General features: G+C 37.7%; 1 pseudogene; it reads right to left on the bottom strand.

Annotated features, from left to right (window-relative positions):
- Window positions 1-454: 454 nt before the first annotated feature.
- LOC138324390 (piggyBac transposable element-derived protein 4-like) lies at window positions 455-4,007 on the bottom strand (annotated as a pseudogene).
- Window positions 4,008-10,237: the final 6,230 nt, after the last annotated feature.

Here is a 10,237-nt window from a genome sequence, read left to right as displayed (position 1 = left end):
AGACTGCCAAGTTTTTGACGTCGCCAAATTCGAACTGTCAAATAGCCGATCTGCCAATTATGACGTTATGGCAATTATGACGTCATTTTATTTTTGCTTTATATCTTCAGGAGATTAATGCATATACGCTGACACAGATACTCGCCTTAATGATTATTAGAAGAAAGAAAATATGAATAAATTTGTATACATTGTATTAATATACTAATACTTTTTTTATATCATACTTACACATTTCATATGTTTCTATTTTTTGAATATTACAAAGGCGATTTTATGACATATGAATAATGATGAATCCATCAAAGTTGAGTTATATTGTATATATATACACGTACGTATGTACTTATATACACGCCACTGTGCTATATTGACTAATTGACAACACAAAGAGAAGTTTTTTTTCTCCAGATCAACCATAAGTCAATTTGACATACATAAAATGATATATTTATTAACTTATATATATTTCTATGCAGTGGTGTAATCGAATACATTCTCTATGCAATCTTCTCCTGCATAGCGTACATGCAGTTCGGCTTCGGCGCCTGATTTCTCCGCGAGCACGACTAGAGCATACGCAACAGTCTTTTTTTTACTTCCGTTGCGGGAGGACGTCTACATGACATCTCCTCGGTCTCGGTCTTGCTTCCTGTGCATCGGGCTGAACTCCAGCTAAATTTTCTATGACCATCTGAATAAACTTAAGCCTTGATACCACTCTATCCGACGTGTTGTTCTTATATAAAATATAGGCGTTCATCATGATTCGATGAAACAGATGCAATACTACTTTTTTTCCAAACCTTTTTATTACGTCGAACGCAGCTATATGCGCTCATCACAGCGTCAGGCAAATCGACAGCTCCCATCTACCTATTATATTGGTGAATGATGTTTGGGCGTCCGGTCTGCATCTCCTGAGCAGGAAGGAAAGTGCTCAACATACGCACTGGTTTTTTACCCACTTCGTCTTTGTACGCTACACAAAGAACATCTCTCTGGCGCATGTGAATGGCAGTGCCAGCCTGGTGGTCTGCCTGCTGAATGTTACGCGGCATTGGGCGATTTTTTCGCAATGTTCCCGTTACATATGTAATGCATGTTAAAAGACGGGATGCAAGATTAAGAGAAGAAATATATTAAGAAGAAATAGCTATCAAAGAATACATGGTAGCCTTTGTGAAACAGGGAGGTTTATCTCAAGAGACTTTCCATGACATGAGTTCCTTGCAACTCTCCTCTTGGTGTTGGATCAAATTGTCGCCCTCTGTAAATCCAGTTGCCGCTTCACACAGCATCCAGAACTTGATACCGAATTTGGCTGCCTTGGTTGGAATATAATGACGCATTATACTCTGACCTCTTGCAGGCACTAGCGTCTCGTTGACACATAGCTCCTGATTGGGTATCAAAAACCTTTGAAACATTCTGTTGATAAAGGTTAGCAGTGGTTTGAAACGTGCAGCTGGACCATATGCTGGATGCTGCAAAATAATGAACCATTCTAATACATCGTACATTTTTGAAAAAATTGCCAAGTCTTTTAAACCGTATCGTTTTACAACATTCAGGGACGACAAATTAGCTTAACAATTTCATAGAAGGAAGTATGACAGACCTTTAGTCTCTGTTATTTAATGAATGCTCACATTTCCTATTTTATATGAAAACAAACAAAAAACTATGCCTAAGCTTTATCACTCAATAACACATACATGTCTCCGATAATCAGACACGTGCAGGAACTAACGTTAAGATGTTTTGGAATGTATTCCTTGAAGAAACTGTCTTAAACCAGGATGAAAGTTGGCTCGGTAACATAGGATTCCAATACTCTTCTATGGATGTCTTTCTAACAATTCCCACGTTAAAAAATATGGCCAAAAAGGATTTGAACGTCTGTACTGTCAATAGTTTCCATCTATGCAGTCGTGCGAACCTGCCTAAATTTTCTGTCGTTCGAAGATAATTCCTCGCATATCTGTCAAAATAATAAATACAGATACATGTAAATGACAATAAAATTGCAATTAAGGAATGGATAACGTTTTTTAAAATATATGTAATGCATGCTACAGTAGATCGGTATTATCTAATACATGTATGCAGTTGATAGATATTGTCAAATATACGTATACAGTAGATCGGTAATATCAAATACATGTATAGAGTAGATCGGTATTATCAAATAAATGTATACAGTAGATCGGTATCATCAAATACACGTATACAATAGATCGGTAATATCAAATACATGTATACAGTAGATCGGTATTATCAAATACACGTATACAGTAGATCGGTATTATCAAAAACATGTATACAGTAGATCGGTATTATCAAATACACGTATACAGTAGATCGGTATTATCAAATACATGTATACAGTAGATCGGTATTATCAAATACATGTATACAGTAGATCGGCATTATCAAATACACGTATACAGTAGATCGGCATTATCAAATACACGTATACAGTAGATCGGTATTATCAAATACACGTATACAGTAGATCGGCATTATCAAATACATGTATACAGTAGATCGCCATTATCAAATACATGTATACAGTAGATCGGTATTATCAAATACATGTATACAGTAGATCGGTATTATCAAATACATGTATACAGTAGATCGGCATTATCAAATACACGTATACAGTAGATCGGTATTATCAAATACATGTATAGAGTAGATCGGTATTATCAAATACATGTATAGAGTAGATCGGTATTATCAAATACATGTATAGAGTAGATCGGTATTATCAAATACACGTATACAGTAGATCGGTATTATCAAATACATGTATAGAGTAGATCGGTATTATCAAATACATGTATACAGTAGATCGGTATTATCAAATACATGTATACAGTAGATCGGTATTATCAAATACATGTATAGAGTAGATCGGTATTATCAAATACATGTATAGAGTAGATCGGTATTATCAAAAACATGTATAGAGTAGATCGGTATTATCGAATACATGTATACAGTAGATCGGTATTATCAAATACATGTATAGAGTAGATCGGTATTATCAAATACATGTATAGAGTAGATCGGTATTATCAAATACATGTATAGAGTAGATCGGTATTTTCGAATACATGTATACAGTAGATCGGTATTATCAAATACACGTATACAGTAGATCGGTATTATCAAATACATGTATAGAGTAGATCGGTATTATCGAATACATGTATACAGTAGATCGGCATTATCAAATACACGTATACAATAGATCGGTATTATCAAATACACGTATACAGTAGATCGGTATTATCAAATACATGTATACAGTAGATCGGTATTATCGAATACATGTATTACCAGAAGTGCATGTACAGGGTAGGACGAGTGGGACGATATTTATGTTTATGAAAGGTACAATAGAAGAAAGATTTTATGGATTTACCGTAAAGCTTTGAATGTAATTTACAAGACTGTGTTCCTTATTTTATGCGATATTAAGTAATAAAAACATGTAATACACAGACAATTAAATTATGGGCTGCTGGAGTGTATAATTTTGTCAATGTTATTTTGCTACATATTTTGCTGATTTCCGTTATATCTACATATTTCACAACATTTGATGAATAATTTTCTTTTCAATGCACTTTCTTATTAAAACTTATAAAAAGATCCACTCACAAAGTGCATGGCAAATAATAGTTCTAAGGTTGATCATCAAATATATTCTTTTCCAATTCAACTTTGTAAATCAATATTACTGGTACTAGGTGTAATCACGTCGCACTTGTTAACGCAGACAGTTTATCATGTTGCCTGTTTACTTGTTCGTTTGACGAACGATCTCCTTCATCAGGCATTCGGGAAATAAAAACAAAAAGTATATAATGGGCCTGGCATCCCTTGAAGGCATGTTGAGCAGTCTTGGATTTCCTTGAAATCTTGCATTTCTTATTTTCTTTTGAGGGATATACGCGGAACCACGCCATCACGCCGTCAATTTCTGACGTCATGATACATGACGTCATAATGTCAATGGCGTCATCATTTCGATGGCGTCAGTACACCGTTTATTTTGCAGGAAATGAAATTTTATCAATAAACATGATCTATGTCTTGTCTTCTATCTCTAGGTTAAAATATGTGTTTATAGTAAAATAAATGTATCCCCATCGGCCCAAATCGGCCTTTGGCAGTCAGGGCATATGTACGATCGGCCCAAATCGGCCTTTGGCAGTCAGGGACTGGTATGATCGGCCCAAATCGGCCCGTTGGCAGTTAAATGGTTAAATAGGAGACAACACTGCAGATGAAGTCATAGATATCATGATTAAATCGGGATCAGACCCATACATACAAAGAATTGAACATGGGAAGGACAGACTGCCAAACGTAATCCATTACGCTGATGAATAAATTATTGATATGAAATCAAACTGCATTGGACACGCGAGGAGTATTAAAGGGATATATAGGACTGTCAATCTTAGTAAATGTTTTGTTACCCCAACATCTTTCAAGAACCAGGGCGTGGTACACTGACAAAAAGAGGGGCATTCTATAAAGTGGGACATATTAGGGCTATACTTGAAAAGCGATAATGTGGTCATTGACACTGACGACGACAAATGCACTGAAGGCAAACTTTACTATTATTATATATAATTTATTTGTACCAAACACATTAAGGAAAATAAAGGGAGACTTCTGGAACAAGATATGGGCTGATTCGACGTCCAAACAAAGCATAGTGAAGACCATCTTTGAGAATGGATAAGTTTTCAGCCAAAACAAAAACAAAAAACAAAAACAAAAAAACATGCCGCTACAGTTTAAGACCTACGACCTTTCTTTGAGAAAAATGGACGATTCAGAAACTACTGGTTATAATACCTAGAGCCCAAACTCGGTGCACATATCATTGCTTCTCCTCGTCAGAAAATTTAACTTCTCTGTGGACCAACAACAACGCAGATCTCAAACAAGCTTCTGATTGCATTGGAAGCAGCACAGTCTCCTTGCATTGGTAGACAAAATATCTCGCGTCTCCAAAATATAGATTTTGTACTTGAGAAGTGCCTCAGATTAGTTTCGAACTTATCAGAACTAAATCCAGATTATGGATGTCAGAAATACTTGCAGAAAAAGAAAAGCTTTTCTTTCGATTCCTTTCAAAAGAAAAATCTAGCGTCATTCAAAACTAATCCCATGCCTCCACTAATATAGTGTTTCCAGTTATTTATAAAGTTTATATTCTTGTACTCAGACTCGTCTCCTTTGCTAGAGTAGCTTTTAAAAGCAAGGAACTAGTAACTTACGTCTGAACTAAATATCTACTAGCTGGGTAAGTCCAGAAAAAATATTAATTTCATATTAATCTATTGGTAAATTGATCGTATTTGCAATTTCAATGTAACGGAAATATATAGTTTATAAATGTGGTACTTATACCATTTTACCATATTTTTTTTCAAACTATTCCGAAACTTGCGGGACAGAAGTTTTTGACGGCCGGTGGTGATACCAATATTAAATCTATTCTTGTTACTGACAGTAAGGGGTTTCCCCTGAGGATTTCGTAATCTGGTAGTCGCTTCCCTTCGGATTTAGGTGTATCCCTGGTGCTAGGACTACGGACCTTGTCAACCTGATTGGAAAAAAGACTATCGAAAGCTGTGTCCAGGCATCAATCTATTATACTTAATCTGTGTTCTGGAACATGTGACATTGGTTTAAAATCAAGCAAATATATCCCTCTCCGTGAAACAAACTCGGATATGGTTGTAAATCAAAAGGTGGACGAGTTCCACAAGGCTTGGATGGCGTATGATAGCTGTAAGTGTGCTCGACTGTGTTTATTTGTCAGTGTGCCAAGTCCCCGTGCAATGTTCCGTGTCATCTGTCTTTGACTGTCACCTGTAATATACGTGTTCTGTCTGTAATTTCTCGTACAATGTTGTCCTGTTAGGTATTCTCCGTTGTGATTGGTCTATAGTCTGGTGTTGAGTATATAAGTGTGAGAGTAAAGGCGAGAGTGGGACAGAACGTTGGAATAAGTTCATGAGACTGCCATTAGTATACAGGTAAATACTATGCGGAATGGTTCTTGTTAGGTTTGTTAGATAGGTGTTGTATCCTTGTCAGCTGGCTGTAAGATGTTGTCTCGTTCTTAAACGATGTAAATATTGATGTTACATGTAATAAATTACATTAATTGAGTTTCTGAGTCTTGTTCTCCTTCAGCAAAACAGTACACCCATTGAACCTGGGTTGACTTTTGAACAGGAGCGATATGGGGAGTTCGAGATAGCGTCGAGCCCCCCCCCCCCCCCCCGTCGACCCCCCCCCCCTATCCCTACGGAAACATATAGAAGACTGTCCGACCTTTAGTGCCGCGTCGTGGAACCAATCTAAGGGATTGCCAAACGATCCTGATGACGCATCTACGGACGATAAGGAAATTACCAGACAAGTTAGATTACTGAATACATACATTGAATAAATCAATCTTGATAATAATCAGTCTAATCTGTTCATACCAGTTAATAGCCGGGAATCATCGAAGGGGAGAAAAACAAGGTACTCTGTAAACACTAACTTGCTGTTTGATTGATTATTTATGTTTGTTTGATAAATTAACGTCCTATTAACAGCTATGGTCATGTAAGGACGGTCTCCCATGTATACAGTGTGTAGCGTGTGTGAAGTGCGAGATTCGTGTTTTGGGAGACTACGGTATGATCGCCTAGCTGTTAATAGGACGTAAATTAATCAAACAAACAAACAAGTGTTGTGTCTTCTTGAATAGTGCTATATCACTGACGCATGCCGCCGAAGACACCAAGCAACATGCACCACCCGGTCACATTATACTGACAACGGTCAAACCAGTCGTCCCACTCCCTATTTGCTAAGCGATAGGCAGAAGCAGAAATTACCACTATTATGGACTTTGGTGTATCTCGGCCCGGGGAACAGAACTCACAGCCTACCTCAGGGGGCACAAGGACGAGCGCTCCACAAAAGACCAAACGTGAGGCGCTGTCAGTGGAGACGTTAGGAAGAATAAAGTCGGTTAGGAAGAAGAGAAAAGATATCCTAAATTTAGTCACCTTTTACGATCGTGCAATAGGGGCAGCAGGTACAGTTATAACATTCTAGAAAGTACAAAACCTGATGTCATCATAGGTACCGAAACATGGTTTAATCCTTCAGTTAATGCTCCGAGTTCTTCCCCTCAAACTTAAATGTCTACAGGAACAACAGAGCTAAAAGGAAATATTCGAAAGAACGTGGTGGAGTCCTTATAGTTATTACTAAGGAACTTGTTAGTTCAGAGGTTGATGTCTTAGTCACTCAAAATTGGTCTAAAATAGACATAGTAGGGAGTAAAACACTATGCATATGTTCATATTACCACCCAAACATTTTTGACGAATTAGTGCTTAAAATTTCGAAACATCTGTACGTCGAGCATCTCTCATTAAAAACGCCTCCTTCATCATCGGAGGTGATTTCAATCTCCCAGGAATTGATTACAAATACCAAATTTATCCCGTACAAATATTCAGTTGCAATTTTTGAATCTATTTTACGATACCATCCTCATCCAGATTTTCAAGGAACCTACTAGACAGAATATTATTATTGTCTTGATTTTAACAAATTTCCCCAACCAAATCCAAAAATCAGAAATCATGCCTGCTTGACCATGAAATTGTTTTCTTTGAATACAAGTATACTCCTGAGAAGTTATCTCAAAAACCCAGGCAAATTACTCTATATAAAAAGCAAAATGGGATAAAATTAGAACTGAGCTAAATGAGACATATGAAAAGATCTCTAGTGACACAAATTTAACAACTTAAGAAAAGCTGGCTAGTTTTTTAAAGGGACAATTCAGTCTAAGAGAACATTAAAATTTGTACATATATCAGAAAAAATCCAGTTCGATGGAAATTAGATCAGTCAGTTTTACTGTGATATGCCAGAAAAGCCCATAGTGGTAAAATGCGTGTGAAATGTTCAAACACGCTCGCTGTCCGCCATTACACATTGTTGTCAAACATCCTGTATGCCGATCTCTGTTCCTTGCTCGTAGAGTAAAGCTACTTTGGTCTAGAACTGCTCAAATCGCTCTGACAGTAGTGTGTTTACCGTATTAGGTTAATTGTCTTGCCTAAAAATCATTTTATCACCGCCACAGTGGTTATGTAGTTCATTTGTTTAACGTGCGTGACTTTGGCTCGGATATGGGTACAGCGTACATATTGTACCTGCTTAATCGTATTGATCAATGATTTGTGATTACAACGGTATCAATTATTATACTTAACATAGACGTGGAATTTGTCAATATTTTGTGCTATATGTTTCATAAGAAATATGGCCCTGCAAGTAGGGCGTTAGAATTGTACCTGCTGCTCCTATTGCATGATCGTAAGAGGCGACTAAATTTAGGATCTTATCTTTTCTTTCTCCCTAAATTACTTTGTTCTTCCTAGAGTCTCCCTTGACACCACCTCACTTTTGGCCTTTGGTTGAGCGCTCGCCCCTGCGAGGAAGGCTCTTGGTTCTGTCCCCTGGCCGAGACACACCAACGTCTATAAAAGTGGTAGTTTCTGCTCCTGCTTAGCGCTCAGCACAACGGGAGTGGGATGACTGGTTTGCCCGTTGTCAGTATAATGTGACTGGGTGGATTGTGTTGCATGGTGTCTTCGGCAACATGCTTCAGTGATATAGCACTATAAAAAGGGCAACATGAATATACCGCAGTCTCCCAAAACATGCACCTCGCACAACACGCAACACACCGCATACATGGAAGGCCGTCCTTACATGACCATAGCTATTAATAGGACGTTAATTAATCAAGAAAACAAACAAATCATAAGAAATATAGAACAATACATTTATGCCATATTTTGCTTCTTGGTTATGTAAAAGAATTAGTCCGAGTGAATTGTCCCTTTAAAAAATCCATACATCAATCTGTCAAAGATCATATTCCCCATACAACAGCAAAGATGGAAATCCATGGGTTACTAGTGATACAAAAGCTCTCCTTCGAAAACGATTCATGGTATATAAACTAATGAAAAAATCAGGACACCCAGATGTTATATCAAAATATAAGAAACAATTTGTTTGTTTGTTTGATTTATTAACGTCCTATTAACAGCTATGGTCATGTAAGGACGGCCACCCATGTATTCGGTGTGTTGCGTGTATGTTGTGCGAGGTGCGTGTTTTGGGAGACTGCGGTATGTTCATGTTGTGTCTTCTTGTATAGTGGAACTGTTGCCCTTTTTAGAGTGCTATATCACTGAAGCATGCCGCCGAAGACACCAAGCAACACACCCCACCCGGTCACATTATACTGACAACGGGCGAACCAGTCGTCCCACTCCCTGTATGCTGAGCGCTAAGCAGGAGCAGAAACTACCACTTTTACAGACTTTGGTGTGTCTCGGCCGAGGGACAGAACCCAGAGCCTTCCTCACAGGGGCGAACGCTCAACTCAAGGCCAAAAGTGAGGCGGTGCCAAGGGAGGCATTAGGAAAGATAAAGTCATTTAGGAAGAAGAGAAAAGATAAGATCCTTAATTTGGTCGTCTTTTAGGATCATGCAATAGGGTCAGCAGGTACAATTCTAACGCCCTACCTATACATCTGAGGCAACCTTACTGGAAGCATGTTGAAGAAATTATCATACCTCAAAAAGACACCGACCGTCCAATGAAAAACTTCTGGACGTATATAAAACATCTAAAAACTGACCACAATGGTGTCTCCTAGTTGAAAAAATGACAAATTAATTAGTGAAACACTGTTTAAATCTGAAGTCCTTAACCAACAATTCCAATCAGTCTTTTCTAAACCTTCCCAGGTCACCCTGGAACAGTTTCAGCAGGAAATTGATATGCCAGAAACAGAATACCTATCTTTAACATCAAACAGGAAGGTGTTTGTAAATTACTTTAAAACCTAAATCCCACAAAAACAGGAGGACCTGACAGTATAAAGCCTAGATTTTTCAAAGAAATGGCAAAGGAGATATCACCATTTCTTACATCATTATCGAACATGTCAATTGATTCAGGTACTGAACCATCAGACTGGAAAGTGGTTCTAAATATATTCCGGAAAATTATCGACCAGTCTCACTAACATGTATTTGTAGTAAAATCTAAGAACATTTATCGTAAGCAACATTTTGTCCCTTGCTGATAAACACAACATCC

This window comes from Argopecten irradians, chromosome 5 (assembly GCF_041381155.1).
Source record: "Argopecten irradians isolate NY chromosome 5, Ai_NY, whole genome shotgun sequence".
NCBI lineage: Eukaryota > Metazoa > Mollusca > Bivalvia > Pectinida > Pectinidae > Argopecten > Argopecten irradians.
Note: the sequence above shows the minus strand (reverse complement) of the source record. Positions and strands in the feature narration are given on the sequence as shown.